The sequence below is a fragment of the Gymnodraco acuticeps genome, unplaced genomic scaffold (assembly GCF_902827175.1).
Source record: "Gymnodraco acuticeps unplaced genomic scaffold, fGymAcu1.1, whole genome shotgun sequence".
NCBI classification, from domain to species: domain Eukaryota; kingdom Metazoa; phylum Chordata; class Actinopteri; order Perciformes; family Bathydraconidae; genus Gymnodraco; species Gymnodraco acuticeps.
Window position 1 is genome coordinate 5,024,210 of NW_022990274.1, and position 23,649 is coordinate 5,047,858.

Genomic DNA, 23,649 nt, shown 5'->3' on the forward strand with positions numbered 1-23,649 from the left:
TTGTTCCAGTATGAAAAGCAAACGTTTGCTTTTCAGCCCAACGGTATACTGTTTTTCTCAGACGCGGAGGGATACTGATTTGTTGTGAAAAGTAATTTACAATTCTACCCGTGGTATACGCTCAGTATATCACGGCTAATAACCAATCAGATTGCTTGATTTGACTTGTCCGTTTTATAAAAGTTGTTATTACATGGCTTAGTTGAATACTCGATTCTGATTGGTCAATTCAGAACACGTGACATGTTGTTAATCCAGAACAGACAGACCGCTGTCAAGCACTTATTGACCGTTGTTAAGGACGCTCACATCTGCACAAACAAGTCCGTTCGATTGAACTGTGTACAGTTTTGGCCGAAAAGCAAACTGCATGCAGTTTGCTTTTCTAACTGACAAGACAAGAGCGACAAGAAAACAGCGGAGAAGTAACGGGGCAGAAACCCTCCTTTTTACGCAGCGGTCCAGACATAGACATCAAACGGCGACACATATTCAGTTGGCAGTAGTGCTGTAGCGACGCGTCGACTTCAAAATATCGTCGACGACATATTTCCGCGTCGACGAGTCGCCACCATAGACTGTATGACGCCACACACACGTGGGTCACCCAAAGCAACAAGCAGTTCGCAATCGCACTTCTAACACAATGGAGACTGAAACGGCTACCAACTCCTCCTCACAGGATTGCGCACGAAGCCCTCAAACGAAAACATCTCGCCCCAGGTCTTCAAAAGCATGGGAATATTTTAAAGTTAGTCCAAAACGCAAAGATATTTATATATTTATATCTCACTGAGACTGCTGCTTGACCGGAAGCAGCAGCTAGCTGTGGTGGCAACCATTAGCAGCTAGCATTTGCTCTCCGATTTAAAATGGAATTATGGATTATAAATTCAATAATTGTTTTATACATAGACGTTAAAAACCTATGGATTAACCGATTCAGCCGCGTTTTTTCTCATTTGAATGCCATTGAACACGTATTTTGATCAGATTGACAGCTACGGCGGTGAGACGATCTCCCTAGAAGCTCTGTGAAGGTACGTGTTGTGATGACTGTATTTGCTTCCCCTGTCGCGAGTCCGGATCACTCAGTGATGATACTATGTACCTACATAATCTGTGGAGTCTCAGCTTTAATCGGATATCTTGTATGATAAGTAATAAGGGTACTTTTATCTTGAGATCTGTGCCAATGTCCGTTAGCATTTTTCGCTCAGGGGTCATTTAGATGCTTCTTATGAGACTTGTGTTTTGTTTTGGTAAACATGGTTTGTATCGTCAGTTAGCTGAGATTATTTCCGTTAATCTGGTATAACACATTAATAGGTTCTTAAATATTAAGATCCCCTGAGACACAGTATCGTGAAAAAAAAAATGTTTACATTACGTTTTTTTTACATTACGTTTTTTATGAATTGAACAACAGAAAAATAATCGTTCGACTAATCGATCAAATAATCGCCCGATTAATCGTTTTCAAAATAATCGTTTCCCCCCAGCACTAGTTGGCAGTTCCTTTGGCATTAGCGCAGGGATATCTAGATACTTCCCAAGGTTTGACATAATGAATTGTGCTACTTTTAAAGCAAGCAGCGATGTTTTCAAATCTGTAATCAAAAAGCTCCTCAAAAACGCTATTGAAGCAGTTCCTGCCGTTGCTACATTAGTTAAAACCCGTTCAAACAGTAACAACGGAATATTTTTCTTAGCGGATGCATGTCAATTTAAATCAATACATACAACTATTTTTTAAATCAATACAAATAATTTTCTAAATCCATAAAAGCAGTTCAATTAATATTAGGAGTCATGTCGTTACTTTGTTGAGAATGTGGCCATGTAATAAGTAATAACCTTCATGTCGATCTAGATCCCTCCGCTTCGCGTCGGGCTCCTGATCAGCCTGTCAGTGTTCTTTTCCCCATAATGACCGCGTCGCTGCACATTATCCCTTACTTAGTAGCCTTAAGGGCCTACACAGTTGTTAAGCTATACAACATTGCTCTTCGCTGGATGTATAATGAGCTGCACTAAACTACATTTTAGCATTTCAAATACCTAGCCATTCTTTGGCGGTGATTTTGGTGAAAGTAACTAAAAAGGTTTCTGTCATTTAAGATCAGTCTTATCATGCTGATGTAAAGTGTGTTTACATTTTTTTCATAAGTTTGAATTTGATTTGTAAATGTGTGCTTTTTAAAGGGCATTAGGCATCATGCTTGACAGCTGCTCAGAGTGAAGAAGTCTTGGAGCTGGAAGTTCAACATCTGTACAAGAGATGTACAATTTTCCATAACTGTCCCAAGTCTTTGTTATAGAACTTTGATCATAAATGTATTAATAGCAATATTATGGTGAAATGCATCATGTTGAAGCTAGCTGGGCTTTGGACCTCCTGGGCTTGTGTGTGTGTGTGTGTGTGTGTGTGTGTGTGTGTGTGTGTGTGTGTGGTGTGTGTGGTGTGTGTGTGTGTGTGTGTGTGTGTGTGTGTGTGTGGTGTGTGTGTGTGTGTGTGTGTGTGTGTGTGTGTGTGTGTGTGTGTGTGTGTGTGTGTGTGTGTGTGTGTGTGTGTGTGTGTGTGTGTGTGTGTGTGTGTGTGTGTGTGTGTGTGTGTGTGTGTGTGTGTGTGTGTGTGTGTGTGTGTGTGTGTGTGTGTGTGTGTGTGTGTGTGTGTGTGTGTTGTGTGTGTGTGTGTGTGTGTGTGTGTGTGTGTGTGTGTGTGTGTGTGTGTGTGTGTGTGTGTGTGTGTGTGTGTGTGTGTGTGTGTGTGTGTGTGTGTGTGTGTGTGTGTGTCGCAATACAACAGCTTCAGCCCCCGATCACTGCGCAGACTCAGGCTGCACATGACGTCAACATCTCAAGATGACAGCTCTGTGGTGGCTTCACTTTCACAAGTATAGACATGTCACTAATACATTCTACATGTATACATACTTTGTATATATACACACAGTGTTACATTACATTACATTGCATTTAGCTGACGCTTTTATCCAAAGCGACTTACAATAAGTACATTCGACCAGGAAGACACAACCTTGAAGAAAACAGAATCATATAAGTACATCAGGTTTCATAGAGCCAAATATTTCAAGTGCTACTCAACTGGCTTTAGGTAATCCAGTCCTTTATTAGTATAAGTGCTTTGTTAAGTGCTTTGTTAGTAATTCTATCGCTCGAAGTGGAGTCGAAAGAGATGAGTTTTCAGTTTGCGCCGGAAGGTGTGTAAGCTATCTGCTGTCCTGATGTCAATGGGGAGCTCATTCCACCATTTAGGAGCCAGGACAGCAAACCCACGTGTTTTTGCTGATGGGAACTTGGGTCCCCCTCGCAGTGAGGGTGCAACGAGTCGTTTGGCTGATGCAGAGCGTAGTGCACGTGCTGGGGTGTACGGTTTAACCATGTCCTGGATGTACGAAGGGCCAGATCCATTCGCAGCACGGTAAGCAAGTACCAGTGTCTTGAAGTGGATTCTAGCAGTTACCGGAAGCCAGTGAAGGGAGCGGAGGAGCGGAGTGGTGTGGGAACATTTAGGAAGGTTGAAGACCAGACGAGCCACTGCATTCTGGATGAGCTGCAGAGGTCGGATGGCACATGCTTGTGTTGGCTGTGGACTGTGATAACCCCTGAGCTGCATTTTATTATGAATAACTATCATATTTATGAATATTTCTCGTGACGCTAAATGGTTTGCATGTACTCAGCTCTAAGGCAAACAGAAAGCAATCTGGCGTTCTTATAACAAGTGAATAAGCCACTTTTTTGTGCTCCACTTGGTGCCACATGAACAATACACATAAGTTACATTTAACATGTGCATTATTACTATTATACAGATGGTGTGTGTCTCTGATGTCATCAGGTGATAATACACAAAACAGGGGAGATAAGACGACACGATAAAGTGCAAACAAGAAAGCAAAGACTACAAGCCAGAAGAGACACAGAGCCACTGTTGCACTCCAGGTCTGGTACAACATCTGAGCCGTCGCACTGACACAGTTTCAGTATTGCATTAAATGAATAATAGAGGAAGAGGGGAGGGTTAGGAGCATTTCCTATTCGCTAATGTGGAAAGCAAAGAAAGACGCTGAGAAACGAGGCACCAACTGACAGTTAGTTAAACATAAGTTAATGCACACTTTCAGCATTATTTAGATTGATCCAAAATGATTCTCCTGGTAGTACGTGATGGAATGTGTAAATATGTCCCCTGAGGGCGCTCTTCACATTTGTTGTGATGAATGAATTCGGTTGTTCATAAGAGGAGGTGGGAAAGCTTAGCACAGCCTGCCCCACTTCAGTACTGCCGACCCCTCCGTCAAACACACTCCCCAAGACTCTCGCTGAGCACACGCCAGCGGCAGCAACCCGGGGAAGTGTTTTCTCAAGCTCCTGAAGCTCCCCTCCTTCTCTACTTCTGCTTAAGCACACGCCACTGAGTTCTTGCTGACTTAGCAGTCTGTCCTGCTTTGCGAGCTGCACAATAAAAAGTGTAAAAATAAAAAGATGAAGACAGCGTTCAGGGAAACTGTGTCAGGGAAACGGAAAGCCACTGCATTCTTTCTCCTCTAAGATACGAGGATGAAATTCAATAGAAGAAACAGGTGATAGAGATGGAGAAATATAAGAATAGATGCTTCGGAGTTCACAGACGTGTTGCCCATATGACGAAACCTCAGCCTAACATACAAACGGCAAATCTATATCTTACATTAGACCCCAGAAATGTGATTGCATAGATGACAATATTCCCCATGTCTTATGTTATTGAAACAAATATGATTTGTATTCTACCATCAGCCTTTGTAATTGTGTTTGCAATTTGATATGTTGCAATTTCTTGCAGGACCCAAATGTACTTACATAAACCACTTTGTGAAATCTATGTATACAATTGCTGAGTATCACGATTTACTCCAAACAGGTAATCCATCATAGAAGCTATACCTTTTTTTTATTTTGTTAAACCTTCCCAAACGCCACATTATTGTAGTCTTAAGTCAAATCTTCTTAAGCATCATAAAGCATGCTGGGGTGGTACATATGCTTAAAGAGGCCCTGTAATGCTTGTTGGGGCTTCTATAGTTTGTAGTGCATGTAAATGGGGTGCACATTCTAAAATCCCTGTGTTCCCTCCAGGGGGAGTTTCTCTCTCTCTTTATCACTTTGTCCAAAGCTATACAAACACATCAATGAGCCACATCACTCCAACGTGTGACTCTTTCATTGCTAACAAGAACTAAGACTTGAGTTCATTTTTGATTGAATCACATATTCACCGTCCTGCTGCTTTAAATACTTAGCTTACCAAACCCAAGGCTAAAATAGTTCTACTACTTCGAAAAAAACAGAGCTCAGCTCTTAAGGGAATTCATTTTACATAAAAGAGCTTACTACATATTCTTCACCTGTTCGTAAAGATATATTTCTTTATTGGTACCAATGGTCTTTAAGGCTGAGAGCCTTACACAGAATGGAAGTATAGTGATGAACTGCATCGTCGTGTTGGTCTGTTCATGTTGATAATAAAGGTGTAGCATCTCATAGGTTGTATCCTTTTAAAGTGGTTTGTCTTAATGAGTCTACTCAAGACATATTTAAGGCAGTTGAGGTGACATTGTATGCACCCTTCTGTCGCATGCATCTACAATATGAGCAGTATCATAAGGTCTGTCCCTGCATTAGCCTCCAGCTGGGGCCAATCTGTCGGTCAGGTGTGGCTCCGTAGTGGTGGCCCCGGCCTTGCCAACAAGCTGAGAGTGCACACACTGAAAAGCACACTGGCACAGCAGCCCAGTACACAACAGAAACAACATATCCTTGTGGCAATTCATTATAACCATTACCGAAATGTAACTATATATCTGGAATGACATTTACATGGAAGCACAAACATTGTTGAGGGTCTGAATAGACAGAGTAACCTTTGCAGGGCAGTAAATGAGCAGGGACGGTGATGCAGAAACAATGATGCCGACAGAGTGCAAATATCAACAGGAGAGGGATTGTGACACATATTCTAGAAGACAGATGCCACCAACTTAAGCGTTTGCTAGCCAGGGCTGGAAAAATCAAATGTTTCAACCTTGGACAAATGTTAAAGACCACATTAATTGTATCCCTTTCTTGATCGAGCGACTGTACGACACATTCCAGAGCTGTAAACAGAGTTCACCTGCCCCGGGCGAGTGTTAATGACGAGCCCAGCAAACCATATCAAGAACCGTAGAATAACTTGCTGTGATGACAAAACTGCACTGCGGTGTAAACGTTTCACGAACCAAAATGTTTCCCTCATTGAATGCATTTATTTACGGTGACAGAACAATCTTGTGGCCCTCTGTCATTTAAAAGCATTGAAGAATATCTACCCGAACTTTGAGTAGTCACAACATGAGCCTGTGCAAACGCATGTCTCAGAACTTCTTCCTGGTGAAGCAAATGCTTCATTCAGATAAGTTTATAATAAGTATCTACGTTTGTAATATTGCATTAGCACTCAGATAAGCCCACACATTTCTACTTATTTCTATGTATGTTCAAACTAAAGATGTGGCCTTAAATAAAAACAAACATTGTAGGCTCTGCATGGACCATGTGTGGAAGGGAGGCTTCATGCCACTTAGCTAATCCACTGCAGATACCGATGTCTCTCGGATGGATGAAAATAAAATAAAATGCTCAAATGGGTTGCCTATACCTGGGTGCCTATACCTGGGTGCCTATACCTGGGTGCCCCTGAGTATTTAGGTGTGGTAAACATGGAGGAAAGGCCTTCTAGTGAATCCTGTACCAGTTTCAGGGTGATAGTTAGTGGTCAGGGTCACCACTGTATGAACAGAGACTCCTCGCAGTATAAATACTACCATACAAGCATCAAAAGTAGTGTAGCGCACATTATACAGAAATAATTTGATATCAAAGTGAAACAAATACTTTTCTTTTGCCACTGTGTCATCCTTTCTTTATTAGAACACCACATGTGTATTGCTTGTATCTCCCCCCAAAATACTAGTATTTTAAACTTGATCAATCACAGATTATTATTGTGATAAACACGCTTACATTCTTGAATCGATTGACAGCACTAGCAATAACAGATCATGACTTTACGCCCCGTTTGCACCACACCTGGTTGTGTATGTGTTACATGTTGACCTCTGAGGACATAGCAGTATGTCAGACATCCACTCGTTTATTGAACTAAGCCGTAGAGACTTTCCCTGCTGTGCTGCAGAACAATACACAGCCTGGCTACTGCTAGCCACACAAGAAGTGTCGAGCGAGGACCCTACACTGGCTGGATTATGTCTAAATAAAGCCTCGGTAGTGTATGAATCACTGTGTCACTGATCCCCTCTGCTTCCCAGACAACAGGTTTGCCTTCCGCAAGCTGTCACTGGCTTTCCACTCTTTCAAAGAGGAAATAAAAAGAGGCAGAAATGGAGACTGTGTGAGGGAAAGAGGGGAGTTGACGTTCATCACTCGAGTGCCGTGGCTTAGCCTAAGAGGCTTGAATAATCAGTATGTTAAGCTGTCAGGGTGTGCGCTCGTACCTACCACGCTTACAAACTCCTGGCGCTTTTTAATCAAGCAAAAACGCTGAGAGGCAGCGGCGAGTGCCAAGAACCCGGGCTAAGAGATGAGCTTTAGAATATCTGTTACACTTTCTCCTGACATCACCAGACGTGCATTTCCACTGTAAGCTGCAGACACGTCTGTTTTCTTTTTTCTTTAAAGAGGACACAGTGAATTTTCTCCTGGCTTGTATTCAATGTGAATCATCATATTCTGTATAACTACATCATAGTAGGACGATAAATGGATTCCACATTGGCTGTGAATTATGGTGTAATCTACATTGTTTTGGTGAAATCCAGTCTGCTGTGCATTTATCGTGTTGTTGTGACCCACTGCACTATGTGTGAATGCCTACAGACAGCAGCAGCTGCATTGGTGCATTGGTGAACCGTCACTGATTTTGATTTGTGTTCTGCCTCACTGCCTTGGTGTACCATAGCGTGCTCCACGCCAATAGTTTTTTGCCAGCATCATTCAAAAATGTGCTTCAGTGCTGTAAAAAAAAAAGTCTAAATGAGGCATTCATGAGCATACATGTATATGAAGAACATTACTTTTTTAAATCAGGAGATATTTAAAAAATGGAGTGCTGTTGCAGGTATGGCCGGGCAATTTATTGATCATATATTGCAGCATAATATTCTATGTTTGACTTCTGCTTGTTCATAATTTTGTATTATCGTAAAATGATGCAATTTGTATTTGTTTAAGTTACTGTTCCAGCTCTTCAATTTATGTATATTACCAATGAGTCATTATATCCATATTGCTGATGATTATTTATCATAATCTCATTGTGTGAATATTATGTTAAAGCACAATGGTTAAACTTTTCGTACTGATATTGACGAAACTGATCAAAGATACTGTGATAGTTGAATTTCTCCATATCGGAAAAAATACTTGGATACAGTTCCAGGAATGTTGGTAAATGTGCACATGCTAACACATTAAACTGGTAAACATAGGGGAAACAAATTCAATGGAAAGTCAACCAGTCTATTATTAAAACCACTTCTCTACCCTGTGCTGGAAAGACTTACTGCTGATCTGTGGGATCAACACAGTGCAGTATAAAACAGTGCCATGCAGCTTGTGAGACGAATCCTTGCTGATTGTATTCGGGATCTTTTTGATAGGAATTGATAATTGTTAACGGACATAAATGCAATATAGCTCCCGCTTTTTATCGACAATGTGTAGTACTTAAATACAGCAGTCATGACTGCAATATCACATGGTAGGCCTACACGTCACTGAATACTGCTAAGCTAATCAGCTGTTAGCATTGTCATTGTGACCATGTTAGCATGTAGCACAAAGCTGTGCTTGAACACCAACACAGATGCTAGCTTGGCTGTTCCACTTATATAGTCAAATCTCTACGCAAAAGCACTCCCCCCCCCACACCTTACTAATGTGGGGGGGCTGCCACTGCCACTTCCCAAACATGATAATCCAAGATTCACAAATACCTTCTAGGAGAACCGTTGCAAATCTGCACAGTTACCATACTTAAGCAATATCATGTTTCAACTCTCATTATGACGGCTGGTCATTCAAAACGGCTATACACACTTGATTTTCCCATAAAGATGGCATTTTTTTAACTAGTTCTGACCATTAGCCTTGTTGCCAACTGTCAAAAAGGATCATCAAACGCCACATACGCACTCTCCAACATTATTATTTTACTATCATATTGTGTTGTATAAATCCAGTAAAGCTTTCGGATGCTATGGTTGGGAACATTTCCATAAAGCTAATAGACTTGTGACAACACAAGATGAGAAAGCTACAAGAAAAATACACTTTCTGATACTCAGAGCGCTTATTTTGACTTTATTTGACTTATTATCTTTTCTTTTTAATGACTGCTTTTAAATGCCTTTGTATGAATGTCTTTCATTTTTGTAAAGCACCTTGAATTGCCTTGTGTTGAAAGGTGCTATATAAATAAACTTGCCTTGCCTTACCAGCTCACCTATTATGCTATACAAAACATGTCTTTGAAGTGTTTTGCTCATAATACCAAACAGATCACCCATTGTAGCATGCCACATACCCCTCTATATCAGCCCTGTTACAAAAGTGCTGATTCTGGGTCTGGCCCTTTAAAACCTGTTAACCCCGAGCCTGTTTTTCAGGTCTCAGGCTCGAAAATGACATTCCCAGAACATAGGACCATATCTTCCCTTCTAAAAGGGTTAAATTAATAATCTTTGTTCTCAAAGTAATGATAAACCTGTGAGTTGGATGTAGAAAAGTCAGAATCAATATAGATGTTTTTTATTTTAAAGAAAATCAGATTGAACATAGTAAAAAACTGTAAATTATAGTGTCCGTCCAAAAATTATGTTTTACTTATAGTGAAAACTACCCTTGGATGATGGGTTAGTAGACTAAAAGCTTTAGGAATCCAAAGTACAACATATAATAAGTACCCTGTATCAAGATTAATGCAAAACAAGTTAAATGTGATCTTTTTAGGGAGGTTTAGCAACACAAAAAAACACTTCTGGGGACATTTGGGTGGATTTGACCTATCTCTGGCCCCCTTTGGTCGATTTTGATGATTGACATCTCTTTTTAACCGTCAGAGCCAATGGAATTGAGGGAAAGTTCCACATACACACACAGGTTACCAAATAAGGAGTGACGCGTAGAAAAACCGGAAGCTGCGCTAACCTCTGGTGGCTACCATTAGCAGCTAATTTGTATTCTCCGATTTTGCATACAATTGAATTGTGGATTATCAATAATGTTTGTGACAGACACATTGGATTAACCTATGGATTAACCTTCAGCCACGTTTTTTCTCGTTTTAATGCCATTGAACAAAACTTTTGATCAGAATAACAGCTAAAGTGAGCATATCTCCGTGTTTTGCTACCTAAAGCTACTCGTGTGTTGTCTGTATTTGCTTCCCCTGTCACGAGTTCTGGTCGCTCAGTGATGATCCTTATATTTCTATAATCTGTGGAATCTCAGGATGTTAGCTACGGTTGTTTGTGCAGATCCAATAAGTATATCGATCGGTATAGCTAGAGTTCTGTAATAACGGCATTAAGATTTTTTTGCTCGAGGCAGATTCAGAGGCTCAGCGTTAGTCTTGTGTTTTTTTTTGCTAAAAATTGTTCATATCAGTTAGCTGAGTTTCTTCCCGTTACAATCAGTGCTTCTCAAAGTGTGGTCCGCGGACCACCGGTGGTCCGTGAGCGCCCCCTAGTGGTCCGTGAGTATATTGGTAAAATGTCACATTTTAAATAAATAAATAAATTTCAGTTTTCCGCACTCTCGCGGGAATATCTCCGCAATGGAGCGAGGTTAAGTTTCACTTTCGATTGCATGATATAGCCCAGCGCAACACCTTCATCACACATGTTGCCATTTGTTTGTACCATCTGCAGGTGATTTATAATCTGTTCTAGAAAAACTATGTGTTTTTTTTATATTTGTGGAGTTAGGTGGTCCGCGAGTGTTTTTTTATTGGTTAAGTGGTCCTTGGTATGAAAAAGTTTGAGAAACACTGCGTTACATGGATGTGAAACATTCATAGTTTATTAAGAAGCCCTCAGACGCTGTTTCCTGCAGATGATGCATTTTTCCGCCCGGGGGCGGGGGGGGGGGGGGGGGGAAGGGGTTCAACAGGTTAAATGTAACTGAGCTGCTTCTGTCCACGCCCCTTTCTGCATGCAAGCAGTGAGCTCTGTGAAGAGAAGGGTGTCTACCGGCAGAAACTCAGCTAAACGCTGCCGTGATTAAACGCCATATCATGTTCAAAACCACATCAAGCATTCATTCTGAAACAGTATGGAGCTCAAACGCCTCTCTCTCGTGGGTTCACCACAAGTTGAGTAACGTTTTGCAGGGTTGCCAACTTTGGGTACCTGGCTGGTGTGAGATTTTGATATCATGGGTTTAATTACACATATGCACACTAAATGACTGCTATCGTGTCAGTAGCGGGACCTTAGCATATACATAGGATATATATACAATATATACAAATACACAATATTGGACACAGACTATAAAGGGCACAAAGTTTCATTCACTAATGAAAGTCAAACACATGTTTGTTTCCACTGTTTTATTGTGTGCCTGTCGCGATAAGCAATTAATTGACTTATCGTACGATAAATAAAAATGAACTCGATAACTTTTCTGACCTCGATACATTTACATTTACATGAGGATGTGACTAGCAGTTTGAAAGGATGTACTTGAATTATTATTATATATTATCATTTTGTCAGTGGTCTAAAATGGTCATACAACGGTGCCGACAATATTATCGTTTATCGCAATAATTTCCGAGAAAATGTATCCAACAAAATTAATTATCGTAAGAGGCCTATACATGAAACACACAGACACAAATCTACAGACTTACTCCAAACTGCCAAATATATTGATTAACACACTCTCACTCTCATATACTCTTTGACTCTATTTTGGCCCAGTAGAACAATAAGCAGCAGACTTTTACTTTTTATCATTTCTACTGGATCTTAGATCTGCGCATGCGCAATACGGTCGGGGATTGACCAACCGGCTCCCACTGCTCTGCTGTCTGTTAACGTTGTTAAGAGTGGTGGGGGGCGGGGAGGGAGCGGATCGACAGCTTGAGCAGCTGTCAACTCAACATTGTAAATAACCAACCAAAAACGATCGCCGGTTCATCTTGTTTTTGGCGTGAGAATAGTTTGGGCAGCGTGAGAGCGTGAGTGAAAGCGTGTGTCACACACCAGATGCGTGAGAGTTGGCAACCCTGCGTTTTATATCCGGCTTCTTTACACATATTCTCTCCAGTACAGCGTTAGCTCTGAGTGTTAGCGATGCTTGCTAATGTAAACACAGACCATATTACTTCCAAAACAGGTCGCACATTGTTTCTGATACTGCAACGTTTCTATAGGGGACGACAGGTTGGGACGTGGGCGGAACGTTGCCAGGAGTTCAATGTAAAGCCAGCCCACATTTTAGTAATGTCGTCATGACCGCAGCAAATCTGGATCAGCTCCATTGTACCCCTGTTTTTACACCGGGGGCACATATTAAAGTAAAACACATCAAAAGGGAATTTTGTATATAAGGTGAGCTTTAACTTTTGGTTGATTTGCATAAGACTGCATATGCAATGCAATGGGATTCTGTTTAAGTTATTTAGAAGTGCACATTGATCATGCCTCCTAAGTCTGCAGTGACCAGCTTATTATAAAGAATACAACATTTATTTTTAAATGCATCCAAATTCATTTAATAATTGTTCTCAATCATTATGATCTGATTTAATAAGATTGAGATTATATATTTTTAGTCAAAATCAAGCATTCTTAACACATGGTGAAACACACGCATAGTATATAAATAAGCAGGAGGTATGAAGAGTACAAACATCCACAATCTGTCGGGGTCTCTTGTCTTATGTTGCCTGCAGCAGACAAATTTGCCAAACAGTGTTGCAGACAGGTTGGATCTCTGCAGGGATGGGCGGGGGTGGGCTCAAGTGATGGGTGCGCAGGTGGGTGCAGGAATTAAAAAACAGTCCTACGCAGGCCTTTGAATAATTAATTACCTTACATGTTACAGACACAACAATTATGTGCATGCTTCTCAATCACTAGCTGGATTACTGTCAAACAGATTAGGCTGAATGCATTATATTTTACATCAAAAGGTTTCAAGTTACAATCAAAGATCTTTGGTTATTAGAAAATATGAAAAATTGCTTTTATTTAGGTATATTTGGTCATGGAAAGATTAAACTATTGGTAGAATAATTCATGGCCTTGGTTGAAATGAAACCCATACTGTATCTTCCGAAGTAAAGCCTAAAATTCCATATCGGCATGACCATTATCTGAGCTCTCTTTTTCTTTCCGCTTATCAAATGTCAAACTACCGCCTGATTCTTCCAACGCATTCTTCATTTCATTTTCTCTTGTGAGAAAACTCAATTAAATTCTACTCCATTGGTTTCCGTGAGCGCATGTTTTTACCATCATGCTGTTTTCACAGAATTCATGGGAAACCGTCACACCTTTCCTGTTGTTGTAACCAGGAATAAAATACGCCGCACAAAGATGACTGTGTTCCCTAATAGGAAAGATAATGAAGGCAGAAACATTGCCCTGCAGTTGAACTTGTGACCTCAGACACAACCTTAAAACATCTTAATCTACTGTGTGGAAGTTGATCCTACACAAAGGCTTCAACACATGTCAGATTAAATCATAATCGACCCCGCTCGAGGTCAAATTCAATAAGGAAAGAACACAAGGCTAATTTTGCTACAACTCATCTCCATGGATACTTCTTTGATCACTACAGCTCTCTTAACTGCAAGCCAACAATAACATTTTCTCGTCACTTCACCACTCGAGCCGATTCTTCAAACCCCCCTGCATTAGCGGGGGTACAAATAGCCGTAGCACAGGGGGCTGCCTATTTATGACCATACTTCCCCTCCCAGAGAGATGCTAGGAAAGCAGCAGGGAAGACTAAAGCCCCGCTCCTGCTCCACCTTTCCCTCCTCAACCCCCACACCCTCTTCCATTTTTCCTCTCCCGACTCTTCATCCTCTCTGATTGATCCCGCAACCTTTCACCGGCTTAAATTACATCAGCCGGTGGCTCTGCGCAGAGACAAAAAGGCCCTCCGATCATAATTCTCCCCAATAGCTTCAACTTTTAAAAGCTGCCATGTTTAATTTCAGACTTTGGCAATGGCTTACAGCCACCACCCAATGCATTGTGTTATGCATTATGACAGAAGATTGATTGTGTTTTAGGTTTACAGCCTAGCTCAGTGACAGTAGAGCTGCTAACCAATCAAAAACGTGGTAGAAAACAGCAGGAGTGCCAGCTGTGTGTTGACCCTGGGATTGATTTCTAGTGTTGACGGTACAAAAGATTGGACGTGTTCTCCTAACCTCACCCATACGTTTCTCAAGAGCCGTTGTGAAACAAATATTTTTCAGATGCTCTGACTGTCACTATTTTGGCTAACTTCGGGCTAATCTCAAAATTGGCAAATGGGTAGATTAAATTGAGGCCGGCCAGGGTGACGGACAGCAGAGCAGACAGCTTCGGCTAGCAGCCTGTGACTGTATCACGCTGTCACTCAAAGTGGCCACACTCCTAATTATGCATAACTTTAAGCCTTAAAGTGATTAAAATGGGTGATTTAGAGCAAGACTGAAAATATATTCCCTTACAGTTGGCATAACGGGGAAAAGCAATCGAGATCTTTTTTTATAGCAGTTTGTAAACGTCTGTATTTCTGCTGTAAAGTAGGGGACTAAACATAGAAGTTTACGGGTATATGGAGATTAATTTATGTTTCAACTGATTTTATGTTCACCTTATTTATGTCTAAAGATTATATTTAGTATGACAGACAAATATCATACAATTTCTTCGCGTTTTTGTAAAGTATGTTTTGTTATTGTGAAAGCGGCCCTATTATGCTTTTTGGGGTTTTCCCTTTCAAGTCCATTGGACTTACTTATTTTATTGGCTAATCCCCCAACACATTGTAGTCATTTGCTATGGGGCAGGACATATTGAAGCAGTTGACCAATCACAACAAAGTCGGCCAGCTAACCAATCAGAGCAGACTGGGCTCTGGTTTCAGACAGAGGGGGAAAAGAGGTGCTGCAGCACAGGCAGTATGAGAAAAGAGCTTTTTCAACATGACAGCATGGAGACATGTCACAGGGGCAGCCTTCGCAGACCATTCACATGCACACAAACCTATAGAACACCTCATGAAAGGGAAAACCCCCAAAAGCATAATAAGGCCTCTTTAAGATTATGATGGTGTGGTTGTTGAAGGTGGAGGGGAGGGGGAGCCTTTGACCTTACACATTGAAATGTTCCATGGAGGTCTTAATCTAGCCTTAACTACAGGTTGTGAAGCTTTGTAATTGAATTCCTGTTACACTCAATTAAAAGCCCTTACATGTTGTGCTGTGCTGTTGTTAATCATGGAATCACATTTCACATGTCAGATGTATAATGTAGAAACCAGAGTGACACATTCATTTACAGGATCTTCCAATGGCTGCAGCAATCTGTAAATGCATGCTCAAGCAACGTGTCTAAAACACTTAAGCTAGATGTGATAAAGACGGTCTAAATATTGCCTTAGTGCAAAGTCAGAAGTGTGTCTCCCAATAGGTTTCTGAAAGCACAGACATTTGTTCAAACTGTGAAGTTTGTGCCGCTTCATGTGATAGCTTTGACACCAAAAGAGCTAAGGAAAGGGAAACAAAGAGATGGAAGGCAGCTACAGCATCTGCCAGTTGAAATAACTATTTGACAATAACTCTTAGATACAGTATGTTGTTTAAAATGTACTTAATATACTAGATGTTAAATACATCTTAATGATCAACAACAATATCCAGCAAGAAAGAACAATAAAGACAATTACATAAAAAAGATCAAGTCAGTGTAGTGTGGAATCATGGCAAACAAAGCCATGATTTTGCTTTTCTTAATCTGTGTTCTACATTTAAATGTTCTTACAGTCAAAGAGAAAAAGCTAATACATCTATTTGTTATATTCAAAAGAATCAGCCTTTAACATATAACTTGCATGCTATAAATGGTCTTCCTACCACCATACAGAGCGTTGTCATATAGATAATAAGAGATTGTGTGTTCACGTCAGGCTGTAGTGTTTCATTTATGTTTTGTTTGGACACATTTTGCTATCTTAGGGTATTGATCAACAATGTAGGTGTACACTAAGCGTAACACGTCAGTTAAAACATTTGTATTTTGTTTTCAGCCATAAACTTGATTTTGCCCTTCGAAGTCATTCCCTGTCATTTCTATATGTCAAAAGGTTGGTCCATGATATGAGCTGAGGAGTCAGCACCAAGCAGACAAACATAGTCATTCCTGTGCAGCCCCTTTTTTGTCTGCGTCCATCCGCCCTCCATCATTCTGTCACAGCTACCAAGACGGCAGCCAGTCAGTCTCAGTGGCCTTTCTCACATTGAGCCAGAGCCTACCAGCAACCCCCGGCACACTCTGTGCCCATGAGCCAGGCCAGCGGGAGATCCGGAACGGCTCGAAGGGCCAAGGCACAAAGGGCCAGCTGCTTGCAGAGCATTGGCTTTACATGGAAGGAAGCAAGGCTTACTGAATATAAGGATACATGGATCCCTCTTTGTGTAGTGCGCTTGTTCCAAATGACAGGAACACATTGAAAATACACTATTTAGGAAGGCACTTAGAGGATAGGGCTGCACAATATTGGAAAACACTGACATTGCGATATTTTCTTCCCCTGCGATATATATTGCGATATGAAAAAAATACAGGAATTGAAGAAAAGACTGTTTTTTTTGTCCGCAAACCACCCTTTCTTGAACTTTGATGCTATACAATTGGTATTTTTTTAACAATATTGAACCGGATGAAGGATTTTCTGGATCTGAAGTTATCAGAGCAACTAGCTGAGCTAGCTCGGTTATCCTGCTGTGATCTGATCAAGAATGGTTGTGATTGGTGGTTTGCTGTGCATGCAGAGCCTGCATGTCACTCACTCAAGCACCCCTGACATGACACGCGCACGTTTTCCTTTTGTAGCAAGCAGCAAAATAATAATAATAATAATAATAATAAAGAAAAAAAAATTGCACATCTTGCGAAGTCATGCGCATAACGCGATTATCGTCACAACATCGTGCAGCCCTAGTTTTCATGCATAATGACTGAGGATGAATAACTATGATCAACCAGTGAGTTGAGTGCTATTAGGGCAGCACAATGAATCAAACATGTCTATGGATTAGTGTAAAAACACATCGGAGCAAAATCTATCAAATATTCTGAGTAGTGTGATGCTGCTGGGGAAGTCCCGACCTACACATTTGACTTTGCAGACCTGATAAAAAATCATTGATTGGTACGGATCCTCTCAAAAGGATCACAAATGGATGGTTTTAATATACTTCCTAATCATAATGTGAATATTGTTCAAAATGGTCAAACCCTCAATTATCGCAAACCATACCGCAATTTCAATGTCATTACCAGTTGTTTTTTCCAAACCCTGTATGCCATCCTTACTTTCACGCTAGCATTTGTCCTTGCTGACATCATTAGAAAAGTGATGCCTGTCCGCTCACATTTCCCATACTGCCACTTCGACACCTTCACTCTTGTGTTGTGCTCAAATCAATTCCCAAAGCTTCACAACACCTTCGCCCCCAAACTGACATGTGGCATGATGTGACGTGGAGGTGTAAAAGCGCTGTGACACGGTGAGCCACACTCACTGTCTGCACCCCCCAACACAGCTCAACTTCAGGCTTAAAGCAGGGGCTTATGAAGGCAGGGGAGTGCACGAGCAGGAGTGTTCAAACACATCAGCGAGGCTCATAAATATGTCATTGTACATGCGGTTTTATGCATTGCATTCTTATGAGCGCTTGCACTGGAAGAGTTGACGTGCAGTAAGTGCATTAAATATGGCTGCGCAGCTCACATGGGGAAGAAAGAACCAAGCCCCTTTTTACCTGTATTGTTCTTTGCTTCTCTCATTGACATGGACTTTGTCATTTTATCTGATTTGAAAGATATTTTTCAATTTCTGAAAATGGATAAGGTTTGTGACATTAAATGTCCTTTAAGAACGTATTTCTTTGTGTAAGAGGGGAAGACCTTTAGTCAAAAACTGTGAAATCATTGTTCCTACGTCATCCGTTCATTCATGAAAATAACTTATTCAAGAAAAAAAGCTGAGTGCTTGACGTAAGACACTAAAATCTATCTGCCAAGTAACTTTAATTGGTGATGCATATTTAAAAACTCAATTTAGTTTGTGTTCAGTATAACTTTGCATGCAGCCTGGAGACTAATAAGAATGAAAGACCTTCTTTCAACATGCTTTTCTTATCTGGTACACGGAAATTAGTGGAGGATGAGCATTTCTGTCTTCAGCATTTGGCCTGGAGCATCTTAGGGATAGGGCAGACACACATCTGCTCGTTTTTTCATAAAGAAAAGATATGCAATTTTACACATCCTCCTCACTGACAAATACATCTCTGCACAGCACTTTGGTCTGGAGGTTTTAAAGTGCTATATAAATAAAGTTGGATTGGATATTTATAATCTAAAACAACATATTATGCTAAATCAAAGTGATGTTCGAAGTACAATTTTATGGAGGATTTCTGTTTTTTCACAATAAAAGCATTTCAGTTGAAAGCTATCCACCTGAAGACAGCCCTATTGGGAAGACCCTCATTCCCAAGATGCTTGTCACATTAGAAAAGGAAAAGTCAAATGATATGATAGAATAGGTCAGTTTTGAGTTTTTTAAGTTGTTTAAGTAACGCAAAAAAAAAGTAATACTATTGCATGATAACATACACATGTAGATTCATTCAGTATAGCAGAATACCTAAGTGGCTTGATTGCAATGAGGTTGTGTCTTTTAAATTGAGTATTCACAAGCTTGCAACTACCTTTTGGCATTGAGGGGCTACTTAAGAATTAAAGGATTAAAAACATCAGATTTGTTGTCCAACTTTGCTAAAAGAAAATCCAGAAGAAACAAATCACCGCAGCGCGGGCAGCATTTCCTCTGTTGTTGACATTCTTGTAAGGTCCAATTTTCAGATATGATGTAGTGGCTGTAAAAAGTCCATGCTGGCACTATTGATGTCTAAAGCACTTTAGCAGTATCTATGTCTTCCTCACACATACACACACACACACACACACACACACACACACACACACACACACACACACACACACACACACACACACACACACACACACACACACACACACCCACACACACACACACTCCACTTCCTGGTAAAGTACAGGATGTGCGGATGGAGAACTAAGCAGGTTTTTTTCGTCTCCTATTGCTGTTGCCAGGAATGCTTTATGGGGCATGTTAATATCGGAGTTCTCTTGCTGGCGAGATTGCTTGATTCAATCAAGCAAGTCGCTGCCTCTTAAAGTCATTACACTTTGTGCAATGTCATGCGTTCTGCAGCCGCTGGACAGTCCTGTGTTTTGTCCTGACATTAGGGAAGTGGCTTAAGGAAAGCACGTGTGCCTGGCGCGTCAGCACCTATAAATAGCCATCAGCAACTAACATAAACACTTTTTCCAGAAATCAATTAGAGATGCGTTTTCCGTAACCAAAACGCAGCAGGTTGTCTTCGTCTCTTGTGCTCCGGGGTGGACACGGAAATAACAAAAACACTAGCTTTGCCTTTGAATTTGCACATGGTTAAACCCCGAGGGTATGAGATGGCAAAAGATTGTGGGGTAGAGCGAGAGGAAGGAGGGGGAAGTTGATATCAGAGCAGAATATCAGGAGAAAATGATGGTGACCTCGCTGATATCATCTCCTACAACTATGCCACTTTCTCATAGCTGCGGGGAAAACTTGAAACGTACAGGAACAGCGGAGAGGATAGAGAGTGTACAGAAAACAACAACAAGAGCAGAAGAAGAAGAAGCGGGAAGTACTTTGTAAAGGAAATAAGCAGAGTCTTACCTGCTTAGAGGTTTTTTTGTTGGTGGGACGGAGAAGTGAGGAGAGTCAAAGGGTCCCGGGGCGGTCTGGGTGGTAGGGGGGGGGGGGGTCCCGGTCCGGCTGGAAGCAGGGCTGTAGGGTGGTCCAGGAGAGGGGAGGAAGGATGGAGTGACAGGGAGCAGGGAGACGGGGAGCAGGGAGACGGGGAGAAGAAACGCGGCTTGCCTCTCTCTCCCTTACTCTCTCTCTCTTTATCTCTTTTCTCCCTCCAACACACACACACACACACGCGCTCGGAGGCAGACACCAAAACCCCGAGTCACTCAGATAATAGGCAGAGAAAGAGTCTTTACATTTACACGCTCTGCCACAGGGGGAGGATGGAGCACTCCTCCCACTCTCCTCGGGGCAGCCAATGGGAGGAGGCTCAGAGGTGTCCAGGCAGCCAATCAGAGGCGGAACAGCCGGTGTCTTGCCCCAGCCAATAAGTGCAATAGCTCATATCCAGTTGGAATAATTACAATATGGAAGGAGTCGTGAAAATCTTCCCCCTTTTTTCTGAAGCGTTGCAGTGCAGCCCAGTGAGGGAGATTTAGAGCTGCAACACACATTAGAGTGATTCGATTCTGGAACACTTAAGCCGGGCACAATATCCCAGCATGCTCCTCTGCAGACCTTTGCCGCCACGCAGAACACAAGAGGCTTCAGTCTGTTGGAGTTTAAGAAGTCAGAATGAGCCACACATGCAAAAAGGCAGGACGTCATGATGACAAACGTGGGCATGCTTTCAGATTCACAGACTCTCTCTCTCTCACTCACTCACACACACACACACACACACACACACACACACACTCCCACATAATCAATTCCCTTCTGCCACGTACATTTACACTCTGCCTTCTCATACAGGCACTCATCAACAACACTGAGTGGAGAACAAAGTGTTGAATTTCATCAGGCGCTGTTGCTTGTGTGTTCACTAAGGAGCGTACTTCACTTCCACAAGTCTTATTTTATTCCCTCCCCCCAACCCCCACCCACCCACTCCATTCAATCAATAGCTGTGGCAAGCACCCAGCTTGATAAATGATCAATGGTGAACTGTCAGTTTGAGGAATGAAAGGCACATCCCCATCGCACTGCTCCTTCTGCACAGGGAAGTGAAGGAAACACCAGTTATATCGGAACGTCAAGCACTGTGCAAACAAAGCAGCCGTTCTTTTCCATTCTCTTTTTTTTGTTGTCAGCAAACACAGCTAGGCGACTTGCTGAAAGGTAGATTTTGTGATTCTCAAGGGCCGCCAGCTGTAAGAGGGGGATGCAGGGTTTGTGAAACTCAGGGTTTTATTCCTATGACTTTCACAAGCTTTATCAACCACTTGGCTCGACTGCGAAAAGTAAGAAGTCCCAAGGAAAATGATCCATCTCTCTCTTGTGCAATGCCTGTCCCAGCATGCCTTGGTAAAGAAGCTGGTCTATGCCCCGGAAAGGAAGCAAATCTGTCACAGAGCCAACACACATCTCAACTCTTTGGGCACTTAGCGTTTCAATTCACCTAACCTGGATGTGTTGCAGACACCCAGCAGTCAGACTGGGGTTTCCAGGAAACAATTATAAACAGGGAAGTCATTGTTTTCTGCCAAGTCCTCTTCCTCTGCTCAAGATCCCTCAGCACTTTTATCTGAACAGGCCTTTATATATACAGTCTATGGAACAGGCTTACAATGTCTGTAGCCCTTTTTCCATATTCAAACAGTGAATGTGTGTACGTATGGAAAATTGCTCTCGCTGTATTATGTTATCTTCTCATTCTACTGCCTTGTCTAGACTTCATGGTACAGGTTACCTTGTACTTTTTTCGGTTCCTAGTGAGCTACTGAGTCGAAACTAGAAGATGGAGTTAAAACACTCCATACAACCAATTGGTCAAAGATAATTGTTAGAAGCACTAAATTGGGGCATTCTGCACCAACCTAAAGCTAACGCACCTTGGCGTCCACTACGGCGTTCAACTGACGAAGTGCGGATTTTCCTCCGTTTGAAAGAAGAAGAATTGGGAGGGATGAACCCCTCTGTAATGGTCACACATGCAGAGCACACAGCACACACAGTGAAATGTGGCCTCTGCTTTTAACCCATCCTAGTACTAGGAGCAGTGGGCAGCTATTGCACAGCGCCCAGGGAGCAATGGGAGTGGGGGGGGGTGTCCGGTGCCTTGCTCAAGGGCACCATGGCAGGGCCCAGGAGGTGAACTGGGACCTCTCCAAGTAGCAGTCCACACTCCATACTGTAAGTCTGTTCGGGGACTTGAACCGGCGACCCTAAAGCTCACAGTCCAAGCCCCTAATGACTGAGCCATTGCCGGAAATTGATGTTCTGAGTGTCAAGTTGAAAATGACAATAGTGCAATTTCACACGGCGTAGCTATAGCAATTAGCTAATCATTCTGCCCACTCTGCAGGGTTATCGTTATTTTATAACTAAGCTACCGTCAACAGTGTCCAAAACGTATTCAACTGACCTTCCTCTTTTTGGCTGCCAATCAAGTGGCGTCCATATTGAAAGTCAGCCAATAGTTGTGGTTCCATGTGCATTGAAACGCACTCCCTGAACGTCCAGGAGCGACGCTTGGTCAGGGTCCCGTGGCGTGCAGTTGTGACGCGCCGAGTCTCATTCAGCTTCATAAACGGATGCAAAGAGCTTTCAACTGATTGCAATGTATTCCCATCGTCAGCGGTATTTGACGCTCATGGAAGCACCGTATCGGTCCATGTCGATGGCAGTTAAAGACAATGTGAGCGTCCATTCCCATTGGATAACGGAGGATTTTACACCCGGAAGTAAGTATTCTCCTTACTGTCGATTGATTGTACAGTGATATCTGCACTACTCATCAACTAAAAAACACCAGATTATCCTTGTTAATTACACAACATTGATTGGTTTAAATTGTGTGCAATGCTTTTATATTTTTCCCCTTCGATTCGGAGAAAGAAATATTTGTTCGGAGTTTAGGATGGCAGAAGACAATACACTACCCAGAATCCTCAGCTATCGTTTGGGACTACACCATGTGCTTTGCTTCACAAACCCCGTGATTAGTCCTCAAGCTCTGTGATTGGTTGACCTCCAACTGCATTCTATATGGAAAAAAACGTTTCGTAAAAGATAAAATCATTCTTTATTCAGCAGTGCTTGCTTTACTCTTTGAAAGTCATCACATGAATGCATTGTAATAAATGGTTCGGCTACATTAAATATTACACATCTGTCGTTGTACTTTATTTATCTACAGAGATCGGGCCTCAGAATAGAAACTATTATTTTACTGTTTTAATTTCACAATAAAGTTAGTAGTAATATTTAGTTTTGATATTATTGTTTTTTATTAACTACTAGACCTCTGGGTCATGTTAAGACAATCTTGTCTGTGTTGCTGTGGGTTTTTTCCATCGCTTTTGTGTTACAAATATCAAAACAATAACTAAATATATCCGTCTTAAACTAAACCAGAAACAGCAGTATATTTTA

At 41.6% G+C, this 23,649-nt stretch overlaps 1 protein-coding gene across 5 annotated transcripts in view; it reads right to left on the reverse strand.

Annotated features, from left to right (window-relative positions):
* LOC117549503 (poly(rC)-binding protein 3-like) overlaps nt 1-20,493 on the reverse strand; it is a 123,315-nt gene extending 102,822 nt beyond the window's left edge. For 2 of the 5 annotated variants that reach the window (XM_034221488.1, XM_034221489.1), the window contains exon 1: nt 20,137-20,488. The gene's annotated coding sequence lies outside the window, so the exon portion shown is untranslated. Of the gene's footprint in view, nt 1-20,136 lie in introns of all 5 variants that reach the window. The other 3 variants (XM_034221487.1, XM_034221486.1, XM_034221490.1) reach the window with 2 other exon arrangements.
* Between the last annotated feature and the right edge of the window lie 3,156 nt (nt 20,494-23,649).